This window comes from Lissotriton vulgaris, chromosome 5 (genome assembly GCF_964263255.1).
Source record: "Lissotriton vulgaris chromosome 5, aLisVul1.2, whole genome shotgun sequence".
NCBI lineage: Eukaryota > Metazoa > Chordata > Amphibia > Caudata > Salamandridae > Lissotriton > Lissotriton vulgaris.
In genome coordinates this window covers 1,923,211,226-1,923,230,980 of record NC_141693.1, presented here as the reverse complement: position 1 = coordinate 1,923,230,980, position 19,755 = coordinate 1,923,211,226, and the positions used below count along the sequence as shown (strand labels likewise).

The window sequence follows — 19,755 nt, the reverse complement described above, 5'->3', positions numbered from 1 at the left end:
GGGTTGATCCGTACGACATAGACCCTCACATGGAACCGTATGAATCGTAAACGCCGTACAACCCGCCAAGTACGATCCGGACCGGTGACTGAGTACGCGATTCGTATGGAAAACATCACGTATAGGCAATTCGTAAAGAGAGCCACAAAATAACATACCCACCGTACCCCTGAATTCAAGGGGTGTATGCACAGGGTGTTCGCACCGTACACCTATGTCCTTGGGGGGTAGGAACCATACCCCTACGCACCGTACACCAACATTCATGGGGTGTATGCACGGGGACATACGCACCGTACCCCTGAAATCCTGGGGTGTACGCACCATGCACTGAAGCACAGTACTCCTGCAATCATGGGGTGTACGCACCATACCCGGGGGGTCCGTTCCGTACCCATTACAAGGCGAAATCTGCTTTTCCAGACGTTTTCAGCTCCCGTAAAAAAGGAGTCGTACGGAGTGTTGTCGATACGAATCGTACTTGCTGGGTCGTACAAAGCTGCTTTGATCCGTACGGACATCGCATACTGCATGTTCCAAGTGCGATCCGTACGGATTATTGAGTCGTACGGTCCTTGGTACGATTCGTACGGAGAATTGCAGTGGGTGCGCATCGTATGTATGGGGACGGTTCGGATACGATTCGTACGGGAAAAACGATCCGTACTGCGATTCGGACTGGATTTTACAGAATCGGAATCGGCCCCTTAGTGTTGCACTTGATTTTGTGAACACTCCAATTTTTTACAGCGACTTTTCTCCACACGGAATTCAGGGGAAAATCATGGGGCTGATGGTCTCTTCCTAGTGACTGATCTGAGGGGGGCAACAATGTCTAAGGCCTTAGACATCAAGCTTTTAAAGTTAACTGCACCATCTTCAGGGTTTCCAGTCAAATGGAGCAGTGATGTAGAGAGTATTGTATTGTATTCTATTTAGATTTATAATGCGCGCAGCTACTCGCATGGGGTCTCCCGGCGCCAGCTAAAGGCAGTGGTAGTGAGGTCAGGTGGTCATCACTGAGGGAAAAGCAAGGTTTTCAGCTTTTTACGAAATTTGGTCAGGGAAGGCTCAAGTTTCAGTGGAGCTGGAAGAGCATTCCACAGTTTGGGGGCAAGACAGGAGAAGGAGCGTCCGCCCATTCTTGCTAGTTTGAAATGTGGAATCAGGAAATTCCCTTGAGACGAGGATCTGAGAAGGCGGGAAGGAGCGTAAGATTGGACGAGAGACTGGAGGTAGGCAGGGGCTAGCCCCTGCTTGATCTTATGCATAAAGCAGAGGGCCTTAAATTTGATTCTGTTTTCAATGCGGAGCCAATGTAGATCTTTAAGATAAGAGGAGATGGGGATCTCCAAGGAACTTTACAGAGTAGGCGAGCGGCCGAGTTCTGAACAAGCTGGAGTTTCCTCTGAGTCTCCGCAGTGACTCCAAGGTAAAGTACATTACCGTAGTCCAGGCGTGAGATGACTAAAGCCTGGACTACCGTACGCCTTGTCGAGTCCGGGAGCATCCAGAGGATTTTGCGGAGCCACCCAAGGATGGAAAAACAGATGGCTGCCACTCTGACTACTTGGTGCCGCATGGATAGTGAGTTATCTAGAACAAAGCCAAGGTTTTGTACCGGTGTGACAGGCAGGGGTAGTGGTCCCATTTCTGGTGGCCAATGTTGAGGGCCCCAGAGGTGTTTATGTTTGCCTAGGATGACTACCTCCGTCTTATCTCCGTTCAATTTCAGGAGATTGGTCTGCATCCATTCCTCCACTCGGCTGAGCCCCAGTTTAAGAGCAGACGGGGCACAAGCCTTGGCTGGGGAGAGGGAGAAATAATTTGAGTGTCGTCTGCGTATGAGTAAAGGGAAAGACCAGAGTCTTCCACAATGCTTGCCAGGGGCCTCACGTAGATGTTGAATAGCATAGGGCTAAGTGAGGACCCCCGAGGCACCCCATGCGCAGACGAACGAACAGAGGAAGCTGAGTTGGAAGAGAAGACTTGGAATGAACGACCGCTCAGAATAGAAGAAAGCCAGGCCAATGCGGGACCAGTCACTCCGGCCGCCTTCAATGCTTTCAAAAGGACAGGGTGTGAAACCGTATCAAATGCGGCGCTTAAGTCTAAAAGAATAAGCGCTGAGGTTTTGCCCTGGTCGAGGCGGGAACGTAAGTTCTCAGTAACCCCTAGAAGGGTGGTTTCTGTTGAAAAATGGGAGCGAAACCCAGATTGAGATGGGTGTAGAAAGCCTGTGGCCTCGATGTGGGAGGTAAGGTGAGTATTGATATGCCTTTCCAGAATTTTTGAAAACATTGGCAGCAGGGAGATGGGGCAGTAATTGGAGAAGGTCTTGGGGTCTGCGCTAGGTTTTTTTAAGAGTGGTATCACCATGGCTCTTTTCCATTCCTCTGGGACAATAGATTCTCGTAGTGAGGAGTTCAAGAGATTTTGAATAACTAGGAGTACATCAGGTGAAAGCTGACAGAGAATATGGATGGGAATTGGGTCAAGGGGAGAGCCTGAATTTACCTTGACCTTACAGTCGCAAAGCGAACTTTGATGGAGCTGGGGCCATTCTGAAATCTGTGCCATCAGAGAAGGGGGGCCAGATGTATCCGGGGTGGAAGGATCATGCAGTGTCCCAGAGGGAACTGAAGAAAGTGATTTGTAAATCATGTCAACTTTAGAAATGAAGAAATCTGCAATGTCATTACATTGGGTTTCTCCCAGAGCCGGTGGGGTAGGGGAGGAATTTGAACCTGCTAGCTTTTTCACCATTGAGAATAAAGCTTTCGGCCAGTTAGTGGCCCTATTTATGGACTCCAAGACATAAGAGGCTTTCGTCTTTCTGCCGGCTAGATGGTACTGCCTAAGTGCAGAACAATAGGTTAATTTATCGTTTAGGGAGTATGCGGGTGTCATACTATTACTGGTGACATTGTGCCACATTCTGATTTTCTCTGGGACTTGAATAGGTCTGGAAATAAGGTAATTCAACTCCAGGCTGACAGGTATTAAGAAGTGGTCTGACCAAGTGAGAGGTAAGGGGGGGCGCTACTCTCAAGTTAGGATCATTACAAAAAATGAGGTCCAAAGTATGGCCAGCAACATGTGTAGGGCCATTGACCAGTTGTGCCAGGTTGAGTCCATCTAACGTTTCGGCCAATTGACTATCTTTTGTGCAATTGTTTTTGCCCATATGGACGGTAAAATCACCTAGAATCATGAACCTTGCGTGCAAGAGCGAAAGGTCAGCTGCTATATCGTATAGTTCTGTCAGGTGTCACGCTGGGGAGTTCGGGGGTCTCTAAACTAAGATGCCAGCCTTCGAGAGGCCTGCTGCGATCTTAACGCAGAAGAACATAGCTTCAAGGGGCCTGTTTTTTCAATCTTTCTGTGTGAGATTTCCCGGCCTTCTCTAAGAATCACAGCCAATACCCCTCCCATGCCCAGTTTGGTTGTCAGCCCTTTTGACTCCAATCAGCTGATATCTAGCCGGCTAGAGTGAGGTCAGGGTTGGAGCTGCCTCTAATCCAGGTTTCGGTGAGGAACATTGAATCCCGCAAGTGTACCTCCAAAGTAGCAAGATATCATCAGAGTGTCTAGGGAGGGATCTGCAGTTAATCAAGCAGGCCCATATGGGGGGGAAGTGGGTTTTGATTGGTGAGGGCGGGGTACGTGAAGGGTGCATCTTTGAGACGCAGGGAACCCGGCATAAGAGAGTATAAGCAGGCGCTGCAGTCTGTTTGGTGGCTCGACCCCACACAGTCTAGTTTGAGAGTGTAATCACAGTCCCTGATAATAATGCAAAGTAGTTGATCCCTGGACCAACAGATTCGTTCTACGTACAAGTCACAGGCAGCATGGCTGATGCTGGCCATGATCCAGACGCAGATGGGCGCAGACAGGCTTGCCTTAGGTGCGCATCCGTCGCGCACCCGCAGCATGGGCCTGTTTAAATAATCCACCATGAGCGGGAAAGATAGAGCTCTGCCCCGTAATGCGCCTGCTTCCGGCCTCACAGTGACTTCCTGTGTCGCAGGGTAAGGTAGAGAGAGCCTTCCCCCGATTGTAAGAAGTCTGCCCCACCAATTCAAATTCAAATTCAAATTGCACACAAGTAAGTAGGTCGCAATAAAGTAACATGGATAAAAGGTATAAAAACAGATTTAGACTGTTTTAAAAAGAGTGCGTCTGCAACTTACGGCAATCAACAGCTCTCCTAACTTTATTTATGGTACTGATAATCCAAACTTCTTATGTCAAAGTCAGAGAAGCAACAGAGGTAACCGTCCTGAGCTCCTCGAAGGCGGTCGCTCCCCACGCTGCTCCCAGCCCAGTACCTGACCTGGTATCGTAGCGCTGCTCGCACTGTTATTGCTGAACTCAATTTCACTAAACCTGCTTGCCGATTTGTGCCTGATTGTGCCGATTTCACTGGCCATTTCACTGCCATTAGCTTTACCGGTGCCTCAATCTCGTCCTGCTTGCCTTTTGGCTTGCTGCCATTTTGTTGTTGTTGTTGTGACTCCCAGCCCGGCTCTCCGCCCCGCTCCCGCCTCCCTGATCTGTTGACTGGGTAGGAGTGTTCTGCTTAATTCAGATACTCTGTCCATCACCACCCCCTTTTCTGAATCGTTTTGTCCACCATAAGCGTGGAAGGGTCCGCTCAGATGTGAGTCCCTTGCTCACTGCACCATCAGGATTCAAGCAAGCCGGGTCGAAGACGGCTGTAATGCCAGAAACCGGTCCCCGGAATCTTGTTTCCTTCCCAGTAAAAGAATTGGCTTGGTAGTTTGGTCTGCCCTGTTCCCATGATGCACTGGGCCAGGGACAGACTAATTTGCATGTAGCCTGCTTCTGAACTGGGATGGTGCAGTGAGCTAAAAAACGGTGAGGGATCAAGCCCTGATCTGTTGACTGGGTAGGAGTGTTCTGCTTAATTCAGATACTCTGTCCATCACCACAACCTTTTCTGAATCGTTTTGTCCACCATAAGCGTGGAAGGGTATGCTCAGATGTGAGTCCCTTGCTCACTGCACCATCAGGATTCAAGCAAGCCGGGCCAAAGATGGCTGTAATGCCAGAAACCGGTCCCCGGAAGCTTGTTTCCTTCCCAGTAAAAGAATTGGCTTGGTAGTTTGGTCTGCCCTGTTCCCATGATGCACTGGGCCAGGGACAGACTAATTTGCATGTAGCCAGGTTCTGAGCTGGGATGGTGCAGTGAGCTAAAAAACGGTGATGGATCAAGCCCTGATCTGTTGACTGGGTAGGAGTGTTCTGCTTAATTCAGATACTCTGTCCATCACCACCCCCTTTTCTGAATCGTTCTGTCCACCATAAGCGTGGAAGGGTATGCTCAGATGTGAGTCCCTTGCTCACTGCACCATCAGGATTCAAGCAAGCCGGGCCGGAGACGGCTGTAATGCCAGAAACCGGTCCCCGGAAGCTTGTTTCCTTCCCAGTAAAAGAATTGGCTTGGTAGTTTGGTCTGCCCTGTTCCCATGATGCACTTGGCCAGGGACAGACTAATTTGCATGTAGCCAGGTTCTGAGCTGGGATGGTGCAGTGAGCTAAAAAACGGTGATGGATCAAGCCCTGATCTGTTGACTGGGTAGGAGTGTTCTGCTTAATTCAGATACTCTGTCCATCACCACCCGCTTTTCTGAACCGCTCCCGCCTCTCAGCTGCTCCTCCCTCGCCCCTCCCCCTCCACCATCCACATATGACAGATGCTTTCACGCGCAGCGTTCACGCGCAGCGGTCTCGCCCCAGTCGCGCCGAAGGTGCGCCAAAGGTAAGCCCGTCCACGCCTGGACCGCGCCCAGCGCCAGACCCCCTGGTCCTCACAAAACCCATTCCACCCGCATTACATACGACGCCGCAACCCTCTCAGACCTTATCCCCGGCCGACTCCCAACCTGCTACCAAGCCGTACCAGGACACACCCATGGACCCTTCTCCTGCCAATCCTGCAAGTTCTGCTGCATCAGGACCCACACCAAATCCACAAACTCCAAACAGAACTCCAACACTAACCACCTAAAGTGCATCCTGCTCAACACCCGCTCAGTCCACAGACACTCCATTGAACTCTGGAACCTACTCAACACCACATCGCCGGACGTCGCCTTCCTTACAGAAACATGGATGAACGCCTCATCAGCACCCGACATCGCCATATCCATCCCGGACGCCTATAAGATCATTCGTAAAGATCGCACCAACTAAACAGGAGGAGGCCATCCGCATCACGACCAGTTCCGACGATAACCTCGCTTCCGCCGAACACCTTCACTTCCAGATTCACACCGACCCCAAAACCACACTCAGAGGCGCCCTCATCTACAGACCACCAGGACCCTGCACACAATTCAGCGAAGACATCACTGACTTCATCAGCCCACATGCCCTCCCCTCCGAGAACTATATTCTACTGGGAGACCTCAACTTCCACCTGGAAAAGAAATACGACAGCAACACCACCACCTTCCTAGACAACCTGGCCAATCTCGTACTCAAACAACTTGTTGACACCCCCACCCACCTTGCCGGACACAAGCTCGACCCAATCTTCACTTCCAGCAAGCACATCTCCTTCGATCACACCACAGCTCTCCATTGGACGGACCACAGCTGCGTTCGCTTCGACTACAATAAGACCACGACCCACAACCCCCCACAACCTATTCCTCGAAGAAACTGGAACAAAATCACCACCGACCAGCTCTTCACATCGCTTCACCAAAACCCCCCCCCAAATCATCGGACCAAACCAAGCAGCCACCAACCTCACACAATGGATCACCCACAGCGCGGACGAACTAGCACCCTTGAAAAACCATTTAATCAAGCAAGGTAGCAAAAAAGCCCCCTGGTTCAACGATGACCTTAAGAAATCCAAGAAGCTCTGCCGTACTCCAGAGAAAACCTGGAGAAAAAACCCAACCACTGACAACTTAGCCACCTTCAAGAACGCCACCCGGAAACACCACCAACGGATCCGATCCACCAAGAAATCAGCATTCAAGGATCGACTTGACAACAATGCCCAAAACAGCAAGGAACTATTCAACATCGTCAAAGAATTTACTAACCCCACCGCCGGCACCAACGACATCACTCCCTCCCAAGACCTCTGCGACTCTCTATCCTCATTCTTCCACAACAAAATCGCCGAAATACATAACAGCTTTGAAAACCAGTCCAAAGACCAACCCACTCCACCCACCCCCGAACCTAAACCGCTCTCCAACAACCTTTGCGACTGGAACCCAATCACCACCGAAGACACCATCCGCCTGATGAACTCCATCCACTCAGGATCGCCAACCGACCCATGTCCCCACTACATTTTCAACAAAGCAGACTCCATCATCGCTCCCCACCTCCGCGATGTCATCAACTCTTCCTTCAACTCCGCTACCTTCCCGGAAAACTGGAAACATGCCGAACTCAGTGCCCTTCTGAAGAAACCCACAGCAGACCCCACCGAACTTAAGAACTACCGCCCCATCTCGCTCCTCCCATTCCCCGCCAAAGTCATTGAGAAAGCCGTCAATAGTCAACTCGCCGCCTTCCTTGAATCCAACAAATCGCTCGACCCTTCACAGTCCGGCTTCCGAGCCAAACACAGCACCGAAACCGCCCTCATCGCAGCAACAGACGACATCCGAACACTTCTGGACAACGGAGAAACAGTTGCCCTCATCCTACTCGACCTCTCCGCAGCCTTCAACACAGTCTGTCATAGCACCCTCATACAACGCCTCAGCAACGTCGGAATACAAGGAAAAGCATTGGATTGGATCATCTCGTTCCTCGCCGGAAGAACCCAGAGAGTCCGCCTCCCCCCTTTTAAATCAGAGGCCACCGAAGTCATCTGCGGCGTTCCACAAGGATCATCACTCAGTCCCACCCTCTTCAACGTTTACATGAGCCCCCTCGCATCCATCGTGCGCCAACACAACCTCAACATCATCTCCTATGCAGATGTCACCCAGCTGATCCTCTCCCTCACCAAAGACCCAAAGACCGCCAAAACCAATTTAGGAATGAAAGAAGTAGCCGAGTGGAGGAAGAACAGCCGCCTAAAACTAAACTCGGACAAAATGGAAGTCCTCATCTTAGGGTCATCCCCTTCTGCCTGGGACGACTCATGGTGGCCACCGGCCCTGGGAACAGCACCCATACCCACGGACCACGCACGTAACCTGGGCTTCATCCTGGACTCCTCCCTCTCGATGACCAGACAAGTCAACGCCGTCTCATCATCATGCTTCAACATCCTAAGCATGCTCAAAAAAATATTCCGTTGGATCCCCACGGAAACAAGAAAAACGGTCACCCACGCACTGGTCACAAGCCGACTGGATTACAGAAACACCCTCTACGCCGGAACCACAACCAAACTACAGAAAAACTCCCAAGCATCCAAAACGCCTCAGCCAGACTCATTTTGGACATCCCTCGACAAGCTCACATCTCCGACCACCTGAAAGACCTCCATTGGCTCCCTGTCAACAAGAGAATACCGTTCCGTCTCCTTACCCACGCACACAAACCCCTCTACGACCTAGGACCCGAATGCCTCAACACGCGACTTTCCTTCTACACCCCCTCCCGCCAACTACGATCGTCCAATCAAGCCCTCGCTGCAATTCCGCACATCCACAGATCCGCCATGGGGGGTAGATCCTTCTCCTACTTAGCGGCCAAAACCTGGAATTCCCTCCCCAACCACCTCCGCCTTACACAGAACCACCTCTCCTTCAGAAAGCAACTAAAAACTTGGATATTCGATAAGTAAAGCATCTCCCTCCCTCAAGCGCCTTGAGACCCTCTGGGTGAGTAGTGCGCTATACAAATTGTGGAACCTGAACTTGATAGAGATCCCTTAAAAAATGTGTCTGAGCTTTATCTGGAGCTGGGAGGGAGCCTTTAAACAGATATATTCTTTTCTATGGTCTTTCCTTCTCAGAGCCTGGGGTAATCAGAGAAGGCAGCCACTCATGTTGCTCACAAATGCAGTGGGTAAGTCAGGCATGTGAATCATGAAGTGGAGCAGTCGGGGGAGGAGGAGCAGTGTTACATGTCACTATGGTATATGTTGGGAAAGAGTGAGGTTTTTTGGGCCCTTCTGCTTGTTTGCCGTGTGGCTAAGGCCAAGTGTGGTAGTCTCTTTGTCCTTGACTAAAAATAAACAATCCGAATTTAATTGTGAATAATAACCAGAAAAAACATATATTTTTTATTAATAGCTAAGTTATTTGGCAATGGTGATATGGACTGAAAACTGTAGCAAAGGTGTTCAAGTCACACTCACTATAGGAGGTCGTATGTCTTCAGGCTCAGCAGCAGCAGGTATAAAAGTTTATACCTTTCTTATAATAAGTAAAAATGATTGTGTGGTGCCCTAAATAGGCGGCATTTATTTGTGCTGAAGCTTATAACACTTGCTGGTTTCTATTTTTATTTACAAGTTCTGTAGTATATAACATGTGGGCTCCTGAGGCTTTACAGTTACATTAGACACAAATGTAATAATTTTACTCAGGTGAAGACTCAGCATTGACTGCGACTGATAGAAAGCTGAGATGATGGGGAGCGAAGAAACGTATCTAGTTGTGTGTCCATCACTTCATGGTAGTCAAGTGTCTTTGATGACAATTAAAACCACAATAAAACGCTTGTAAAATGATCTTTGGAACTTTGAGGAATCTCAGACTTCCCTTAAATCAAGGAGAACCTGAAACCGACCTTTTAGGATTTTTTCTAAATAAATAAATAAAAACACTTACCACTGGTTTCAAACTTTCGAGAATTTGTTAATTCTTTTGCAGGCCAGCTTCACCTTTTTAGGTCTCGCCTACGAAGCGCATGCGCTGCCTCTTTAAAACATTCTGTATTCAATATTTGGGCTTTCATTCTGTTCCTTGCTGGTGATTTGTTAAAGTGTGTGTCGTTCTGAAAAGCTTTCTTCTGTGTGGTTTGTTTTACTTTAGGTCCCTCCTTGTGGCTAGTTTCCGCTCAAAATTTTGACCTATTACTAGTCTGCTTTCTCTGTAGTATTTTCCACTTTGTGTTTGGCACTTGTTTTTAGGTGGAGCCTGAGCCAGCGCGCATGCGCTGCTCTGCAAAGCAATTGTAAGTATTCTAAAGTACTCCATGTGGGTATGACTCCACCCACGCATTGGGTTGGCTGTTACCTGTGTCATTTTCTTATTGTAGCCTGCAAACGGCTATAGGCGGGCGCATATCCCACCTTTTTGGCAAATGTTTACTCCCACAGCGTTTTGCTTGAGGGAGCGAGCAGCGGTGCGCAGAGTGGCAGCTGCATTCCTCTCCTCGTGGGTCAGGTTACACACCGCGCAGTGCTTTTGCTTTTGCTTGTATCTTTCACCAACTGCTGACTTTCGCCTCAAGCCCATTTATTTAAAACTAATCTTCGCGAGCGAGGTCTGTCTCTTTTCCCTAATCCTTCTCTGATGAAGCTCACATGCTCTCAATTGGGGCCACACCGGGCCCTTGTATTTGGCTCTGTGGTTCTTGCTGCCAGCTCTCTTTTCTTGAAAGTTTACCTTATTAACTAAATCCCCGCGAGTTCCTGCCTATCACGGCGGCCTGGCGATGCTGTTGTGGCCAGCTGCCGGATAAGGTTACCCCGAAAGCATTTTCTGGATTAAATTCTGTAAAAGAGGTGACAGAGGGCACGACAGCTAGGACTGTGAGGGGCTGTCTGCAAATTCAGATCAGCAACAGCTTTGATGTTTACCTTGGAGCCCGGCTCATGCCTAGCCGTGATACAGAAAATCGCAGACAATAAAAGATAACATTTCTATATTTTTCGGCGTTCCTCCAATATGCCTGTATGATGTTCTGTTTCACAGCGAGGACATCCGCACACAGAAAGGCCCATTATAAATAATGTGGCTGACATTAGCGAGTTAACTGGGTTATAAGAAGGGGTGATAGCGCTCCTCAGTTTTCCAATTGCAAGGCATGATCCCTAGGCAAACACTGACCAGCTAATACCAAACCCACAGGGACTTATTCAAAATTAAAATTTCTTTTAAAATTCCATCCTTGGTTACAGGGTAGCTATCCGCCCAAGCTTTGTTGTTAGGTATCGCCTACGCAGGGCGCATGCGCTACAAGGAGAGAGACCTTTAGCCATTGGCACACCTTAGGGGGCAAAAACGTGCATGCGTTGCATTGCTTGCAATGGCAACGTGTGCACGTCTGTCGATTCCCTTGTGGGAGCGCGCGGCGCTATATGGTGGTGCCTGTTGGATTCCAACCAGCCCGAGCACTGCAGGAACGTAGCATGCACCAATCCCCTTCCCCTGCCCACTGACCACTCACAGGACAACCACTATGAGTGTGTCAATGAACCTGAAAAGAGGGTGGTAATGTTGAAGAGACACCGTTATATGAATGCAGGACACGGCTCCCTCCTGTTCTTCACGCGTCTGCACCTATGTACAACAGGGAGAAAGACAAACCCTTTATGTGTAAGGTTCACAACCCCTCTTACCAGTGTGAAGCACAGGCTCAGCTTCGTGAAGGTATATAGCAAAAAGCATGGCACTCAGGAAATACAAGATAAAGTCTCTTGCAACAGATAGCCAGTCGGGAGTATTTCCGATCGTGTCCTTAAAGATATAGAAATGCACAACGAGGGGAAAAAAGGACTTGTGACAGGTTGTCTCTATGCCAGAAAAAAATCCCTTCGTATTCTTTAAAATCGGCCAAGGGACAGGGACAGGTACGTGAACCTCGGGAATGCCGAGAACCCCAGCATTTGTTGACAAAAAGCCTCGCGGAGTTACCCAAAACGTCACTTCCGCCTAAACGAAGCTAATCGGCGTCTAAGCAAAGACGCGCGGAAACGAAGCCGAACGCTTCGTTTACCCTTAGCGTTCCCTAGCAAACACTTTCTAACAAGGGCAAAAGGTCCTTAGTATTTAACGTGAACGGGAGCTCCGAACACCCAGAACCAAAGCAAACGCTGGGGAAAATAAACGAGGGAGGGAAGGGGAAAGGGAAACCCCGGGACCCGTAACTCACTAACTACAAAGGGGAGGGGGCAGCCAACACAGCGGGACAAAAAATACTCTTCTCATGAGCCCGTGAGGAAGAACAAAAATAAAGGAATCCAACCAGCAGGAACCTTCTTCAAGCAGCAACCAGCAACCAGGATACCAGAATCCAAGCAGCGGCAATATCAAGCAATGAGGTAAAGGTAGGACAAACATTTATCCTACTTGCCACAGGTCATGTGATGTCAAAGCATGGTCACTGAGAGAGGACTAGCCCCGAGCCCTAACAGTACCCCCCCCCCCAATGATCCTCCCCACCGGACGGGGTTTCAAGGGATGTTGTCTATGAAATAATCGAACCAAACGGGGTGCATGCACCCCCCCAGCTGGCTCCCAAGTCCTGTCCTCCTGTGTGTACCCCTTCCAATCCACCAGGTAAAAAAGGCGACCCCATACCCGCTTGGAATCAAGGATAGCCTGAACCTCAAATTCCACTTGTCCATCAATCACCACAGGCGGAGGAGGAGGCAACACCTGAACCGAGGGTATGTAGGGTTTTAACAATGATGTGTGAAACACGGGATGCACCCCGTAATCTTGCGGTAACCTGAGCTTCATAGCCACTGGGTTTATAATCTGGATTATAGGAAAAGGACCCACAAACCGGGGTTGCAACTTGCGTGACCCTTGCAATCGCAGGTTACGAGACGCCAGCCACACTAGATCACCCACCTTATATGAGGGAGCAGGAACCCGATGTTTGTCTGCCTGTACCTTCATAGCCGCCTTGGCCTCCAGTAAGCTTTCCCTGGCCAAACCCCAGATATCTCTCAATCGTCCAAACACGTCATCTATGGCTGGCACGCGTCCCGTGGGCTGGATAGCCACAGCTCTAGGATGGTACCCAAGTGAACAATAGAAAGGAGTCATACCCAGGGCGGAATACAGACTGTTGTTATAGGCAAATTCCGCAATGGGTAAAGCAGTCACCCAATCACAAGATAAAGAAGCAACAGGACACCTCAAATATTGCTCCATCGTCTGATTGGTTCGCTCAGTCTGATCATCAGACTGAGGATGGTAAGCCGAGGACAATCGAATCTCTGTCTTGAGTACCAGACACAGCTCGGTCCAAAAATGAGACACGAACTGTGCTCCCCTGTCGGATATTATCACAGCAGGTAACCCATGTAACCGTATGACTGATGACATAAAAACCACAGACATTTCCTTTGCCGTAGGGATTTTGGAAAGCGGAATGAAATGCGCCATTTTGGTGAACAAATCCACCACCACCAATATGGCAGTATAACCAGAGACAGATGGTAAATTGTTTACAAAATCCATACTTATAGTATGCCAGGGGGCAGGAGGTACCTCCAAAGGTTGCAAGAGTCCAGAGGACTTACAGTGTGAAGGCTTGCTGATGGCACAAACAGGACAAGCACGCACATATCCCAGGATGTCACTAGTCATGGACTCCCACCAAAACCACCTCATACACAATTCCTTTGTTTTCCGTATCCCCGGATGCGCTACCAAGGCGGAGGAATGGCACCACTCCAAAACCACATCTCTCAATACGGGGGGAATGAACAATCTGTCCTCGTAATACAAAATCCCCTCCTTGTCTGTGATCTGGGACAACAACACCCAAGGAGCCAGATCCAATTGGCTCAACCGCTCTTTCACTAAAGAAGGGAAGTCATCCACAGCCAAGGCCCCTATGATCCTTTCTACCGCAATCATAGCCCTGCTTGCACTCAGTGAACCCTCTTCCTTAGCATCAACATGGATCCGAGAAAGAGCATCAGATTTAATCTGTTGGGCCGCAGGTCTATAGGTAATGATTAAGTCGTATTCGTTGAAGAATAAGACCCACCGTTTCTGACGAGGGGTTAACGCACTAGCAGAACGAAAGAACTCTAGGTTTTTGTGGTCAGTATAGATGGTAATAACATGCCTAGCGCCCCATAAATATTGGCGCCACTCTTCAAATGCCAATTTCACTGCCAACAACTCACGTTCTGCCACAGTATAGTTACGTTCCGCCGGCAACAAGGTTTTAGAAAAAAAGGCAATGTGGCTTCATCACGTTGGGACAACACCCCACCCACGGCACACAAAGAAGCGTCAGTTTCTACAAAAAACAGCAGGGCAGGATCAGGATGCACCAATACTGGCGCGGATGTAAACTGTCCCAGCAATAATCGAAAAGCGTCCTGAGTCTCACCAGTCCAATCAAAAGGGACACCCTTCCTCAAAAGGCGGGTCATAGGTGCCACTATATCGGAGAAATGTGATATAAAACGCCGATAAAAATTGGCGAAATCCAGAAGCACCTGTATTTGCTTCACAGTAGTCGGCACCGGCCAGGTCTCTATGGCCCGAATCTTCTTTGGGTCCATCCTTATACCTCCCGCCGAGATAATGAACCCCAAGAATTCTACTTCAGGGGTACTGAACTGGCACTTCTCTAGCTTAGCGTATAGGTGATGATCCTGCAATGTTTGTAACACCTGTAATACGTGTTCAGTATGCTCTGCCCCGTTCTCTGAGTAGATGAGAATATCATCCAGATATACTATGACCATTAGGTCTAGGTATTCGCTGAGGACCTCGTTGATAAAAAACTGGAATGCCGCTGGAGCATTGCACAAGCCAAACGGCATCACGGTGTATTCAAACAGGCCGTACTTGGTCTTGAAAGCCGTCTTCCACTCATCTCCGGGCCGAACCCGTATGAGATGGTAGGCGCCCCGCAAATCTAATTTGGTAAACACCGTTGCTTTGCGGAGCTGGTCCAGTAACACGGAGATGAGTGGAAGAGGGTACCTGTTCTTTACAGTAGCTGTGTTCAAGGTTCTATAATCAACACAAGCCCTCAAAGTCCCTTCCTTTTTAGGAATGAAAAAGATGGCAGATGACACGGGCGAAGAAGAGGGACGAATGTAACCTAGCTGTAACATCTCATCAATATAACCTTTCAGATGTATCTCTTCGGGTTCCGATAGTGCGTACACCCGACTACATGGCAGCAGAACCCCTGGTACCAAGTCGATCTTACAATCGTAAGAGCGATGCGGTGGAAGACCTTGGGCACATCCTTTTTCAAAAACATCCTTAAAGGCAGAATACTGTGGCGGGACAGATCTCACATCCGCCACAGCACAGGACAAAGGATTAACCCGCTCACCTGCCACGGTATAACAATTCTTCAAACAATGCACTGAGTCTAATGTCACCAACCTCTGAACCCAGTCAATCTTGGGGTTATGAGTCTGCAGCCACGGAACCCCCAACACCAACCCAAAAGAAGGGGCATCAATCAAATCGAAAACCACCATTTCCGAATGCCCATTCTCACACAATAAGCTTAAAGGAGCGGTCTGTCGGGTGATGCACCCTGACGTCAGCTCTGTCCCATCGATAGCCCTCACTGGCTCCGGTTGTTCTTTCAAGTGACACGGAACCATCAATTTCTCGGCCATTGAGATGTCTATGAAGTTTCCGGTAGTACCGGAATCCAACACCACCGCCACCGGGACATGGTTCTGTGCTGAAAGCAGCAAATGGGCGTTGATAACAAAATGTCTTGGGGCTTGATCCAGGGCCCCAACGACCTCATACTGTTTGTTCCGTTCTTCACCCGTGCCTCGGTCCACCTGTATACAGGCCACCTTTTTCCCAAACCCTGCACCTGACGGCTTCACCGGACATTCCCTTGCAAAATGGCCTCCCTGGCCACAATACAAACACAGGTTTTTCTCCCTCCTCCTCTTCTTCTCCTCCGGAGTCAGAGGTCCCCTTACCCCTCCTATTTCCATGGGTTCGGGTGCTGTTTTGCTCTGCCCTACTGACTTCACCTCTGTTTTCACGTAGCTACTCCGGGAGGATTGAAACCGACTGTGTTCTCCACGCCGTTCTGTCACCCGATGATTCAACGTAACCACTAGGTCTATGAACGCCGCACAATCCTCAGGTGGATCCACCACCTGTGACACTATGTCCTTGAGCTCCTCACAAAGACCCTGATAAAACAGGGGCGTCCTTTTCTCGATTGGCCAATGAGTCTCGGATATTAATCGATTAAAGGAGGCTATGTAAGACAATAAGTCCTGCCTGCCCTGCCGTAATTTCAAGAGCTCCGCATCGCTCGCCTGCATAAACGCATGTTTAGCGAACAGACCCCGCATCAATTCCTTGAATGCTGAATAATTATACAGCACACGGTCATCACTTTCCACCAAGGGAATCGCCCACTGGGCAGCGTTACCAGCCAGATATGACAGTGTAAAAGCGACTTTCGCAGAATCGTCGGGAAAGGCACTCGGTCTACACATAAAGTGCAGTTGACACTGGTTCATGAACGTCCCGAACTTGTCGCTATCCCCTGTAAACCTTTAAGGGGGGGCTAAGGGCACTGCAACAGGTGTTGTTACCGTTACGGCTATAGGATTGCTGCCTCCGGCAGCGCTTTGTCCAGCCCCAGCCCCACCTCCGTACTGAAAGGTAGCAGGCTGTATGACTGGACCTGTCCCCCTGTGTTGCGACTGCTCTCTGGCCCCTACCGCCACTAATTCCTGTTTTAGACCTACATTCTCTTGCTGTAACTCTTGGACCTGTGCCTGTAGTGTATGTACTGCTCCCGTTATGTCCTGCATTGAGGGACCACCCGTACCCCCACCTAACGGATTCCCATCTTCGTCCATGCTAGTCCGGGCAGTGCTATTTATCGTGGGCTTGATATTCTGTTGGATTCCAACCAGCCCGAGCACTGCAGAAACGTAGCATGCACCAATCCCCTTCCCCTGCCCACTGACCACTCACAGGACAACCACTATGAGTGTGTCAATGAACCTGAAAAGAGGGTAGTAATGTTGAAGAGACACCAAGTCTTCCACCCTTATATGAATGCAGGACACGGCTCCCTCCTGTTCTTCACGCGTCTGCACCTATGTACAACAGGGAGAAAGACAAACCCTTTATGTGTAAGGTTCCGCCCAGCTAAGTCTCAACCCCTATGACCATGCCCTGCCACAACATTCACAACCCCTCTTACCAGTGTGAAGCGCAGGCTCAGCTTCGTGAAGGTATAAAGCACAAAAACATGGCACTCAGGAAATACAAGATAAAGTCTCTTGCAACAGATAGCCAGTCGGGAGTATTTCCGATCGTGTCCTTAAAGATATAGAAATGCACAACGAGGGGAAAAAAGGACTTGTGACAGGTTGTCTCTATGCCAGAAAAAAACCCCTTCGCATTCTTTAAAATCGGCCAAGGGACAGGGACAGGTACGTGAACCTCGGGAATGCCGAGAACCCCAGCGTTTGTTGACGAAAAGCCTTGCGGAGTGACCCAAAATGTCACTTCCGCCTAAACGAAGCTAAGCGGCATCTAAGCAAAGACGCGCGGAAACGAAGGCAAACGCTTCGTTTACCCTTAGCGTTCCCTAGCAAACACTTTTTAACAAGGGCAAAAGGTCCTTAGTATTTAACGTGAACGGGAGCCCCCGAACACCCAGAACCAAAGTAAACGCTGGGGAAAATAAACGAGGGAGGGAAGGGGAAAGGGAAACCCCGGGACCCGTAACTCACTAACTACAAAGGGGAGGGGGCAGCCAACACAGCGGGACAAAAAATACTCTTCTCACGAACCCGTGAGGAAGAACAAAAATAAAGGAATCCAACCAGCAGGAACCTTCTTCAAGCAGCAACCAGCAACCAGGATACCAGAATCCAAGCAGCGGCAATATCAAGCAATGAGGTAAAGGTAGGACAAACATTTATCCTACTTGCCACAGGTCATGTGATGTCAAAGCATGGTCACTGAGAGAGGACTAGCCCCGAGCCCTAACAGTGCCATATGGTCGCAATCATCGCACCTTGCTGCATGCTGCCGCATGGGAATCGCGCAGGCCCCCTCCCCCTGCTGCGGTGCAAGGCGCGCATTGTGCTGTTTATTTTTTGCCAGATGATGAATCCCGGTTTTCTGAAATGCTGATTAAAAGAAAAACCAAAGCTGTTACAGAAGAATATGCAGTGCTCACTCAGGTAAAATATAAAGAAGGAGGCATTGAAATAGATTTTTGTTTTATTTCCCCTTTCCTCTGCTACCTACTCAACGCTCTCCCTCAAACCTGCCCAGCACCAAACACGAATACATTCATTGCCCATATGCTGCGGGAAAGAGAAGGAAGAACTGCAGGGTCTAGCAGGAGACCAGTGTATGCAGGAGGCTCAGGTCCAAAGCAGAGGCATTGCAGCTAAAGAGCTCCAAGAAAGCAGTTATGAGACCATGGGGACTGACGCTGTCCTTCATGTAGCATGGCTGTACTTAGAAGGCAGTTCCTGAGCATAAAGTGCAGTTTATTTGGGAATAAACACACTGGCTTTTTTAATTCAAATAATTAAACCTCATGGTCCTATCCATTACCTATTCCCTAACCGGGGCACATTGGAGCTCGTGGCTTTGTTTAATCTCTAGTCACTCCAAATCATGTGAGGCCGTTGGATTGTTTCAGACTCCCTGCACCTCCCAAACACAGCCAAAACTCGCTAATGTTCTATGTCGTAATCCGGGTACTCCTTATTCCCCATGCCGCTAAAACCTCCTTGTTCCACTATTATCAAAGCGCCTTGTTAGGCCAACTAATGGCTTCTAAGTGCCTTAATGCCACACTCGGCGAAGCTGTTACCTTCTTCTGTGACCTACTGAGTTCCCATTTTTCTTTCTGAATTTATCGCTGTAAAGCTGATTAGACATTCCGGTTCTTGTACTTTTGATTCTACCTTTCGAGCCAACACAATCCTTTTGTTTTTCAGATATTGGGCCGCGCTGGTCGACGGGTGATTTTCCCCTGCAGACACAAACATTTAACCCATCTCTCTTGTCATTGTTCCCCCCTTGTATTTTATAATGGCCTAGTAAAGTGAACCTGGTTTTGTCCTTTGTTCCCCCCTTGTATTTTATAATGACCTTGTAAATTGAACCTGCTTTTGTCCTTTCATTATTTGGCTCTTAGGAAAACAGCATGGACGTTTTAGAGCACTGTTTCCCTTCCCCGCATCCAGGTGGAACTGCTACTGGCCTCCCTCTGCAATGTGCTGCATGGCTAAATACTTATAAGTCCCCCAAAAGCGAGACCAATTACATTGCAAATGCTTGTTATACATTGGAGTGGAGTTTTTATTGTGTTGTGTTTTCTACTGATTAATTTTTTCTGCTATTGCCAAATGCTATTGCCTAAGTTAAACCTGTCAGCTCTGTGCTAAGGCTAGCAAAGGTAGAGCACAGGTGAACCTAGTAAGAGATAGAGCCATTATTACTTGAAAAGGGCTAGGCCCACTTCAACTAATAATGCACGTTCTCACAGTGCCTGGTTTTTGTAAATGTAAACACTGCCTTGCTCTGAAACACCGAGCCATGTCAAATGTAATTGCCACCCTAAGCAATGTATCATGAGAAGTAAGGCCATTAGGGATGATACAGTGTTTCTGTAAAACCATAAACCACAAGTACTGTGTTTCCAGGAGAAATAGCATACCATAGTTCTGGTCTGAATTGAAATTAAAGCCCATCAATACTGTATTACAGAGCAGGTCTTCTTGAGAAAGGGGAGAATGGTTAACCATTCTCCCTGTGTCAGTGGCCCTTGCCAAACAAGCAGCTATATGGTTATACCACACCAATACCTTTATCATATTGCTCCATATCAGCAGAATAC

The 19,755-nt window shown here is 48.9% G+C and overlaps 1 protein-coding gene across 1 annotated transcript in view; it reads right to left on the bottom strand.

Annotated features, from left to right (window-relative positions):
• Nucleotides 1-19,755, bottom strand: part of LOC147717735 (complement C4-B-like) — a 643,152-nt gene that overhangs the window by 533,493 nt on the left and 89,904 nt on the right. The window lies entirely within an intron of this gene.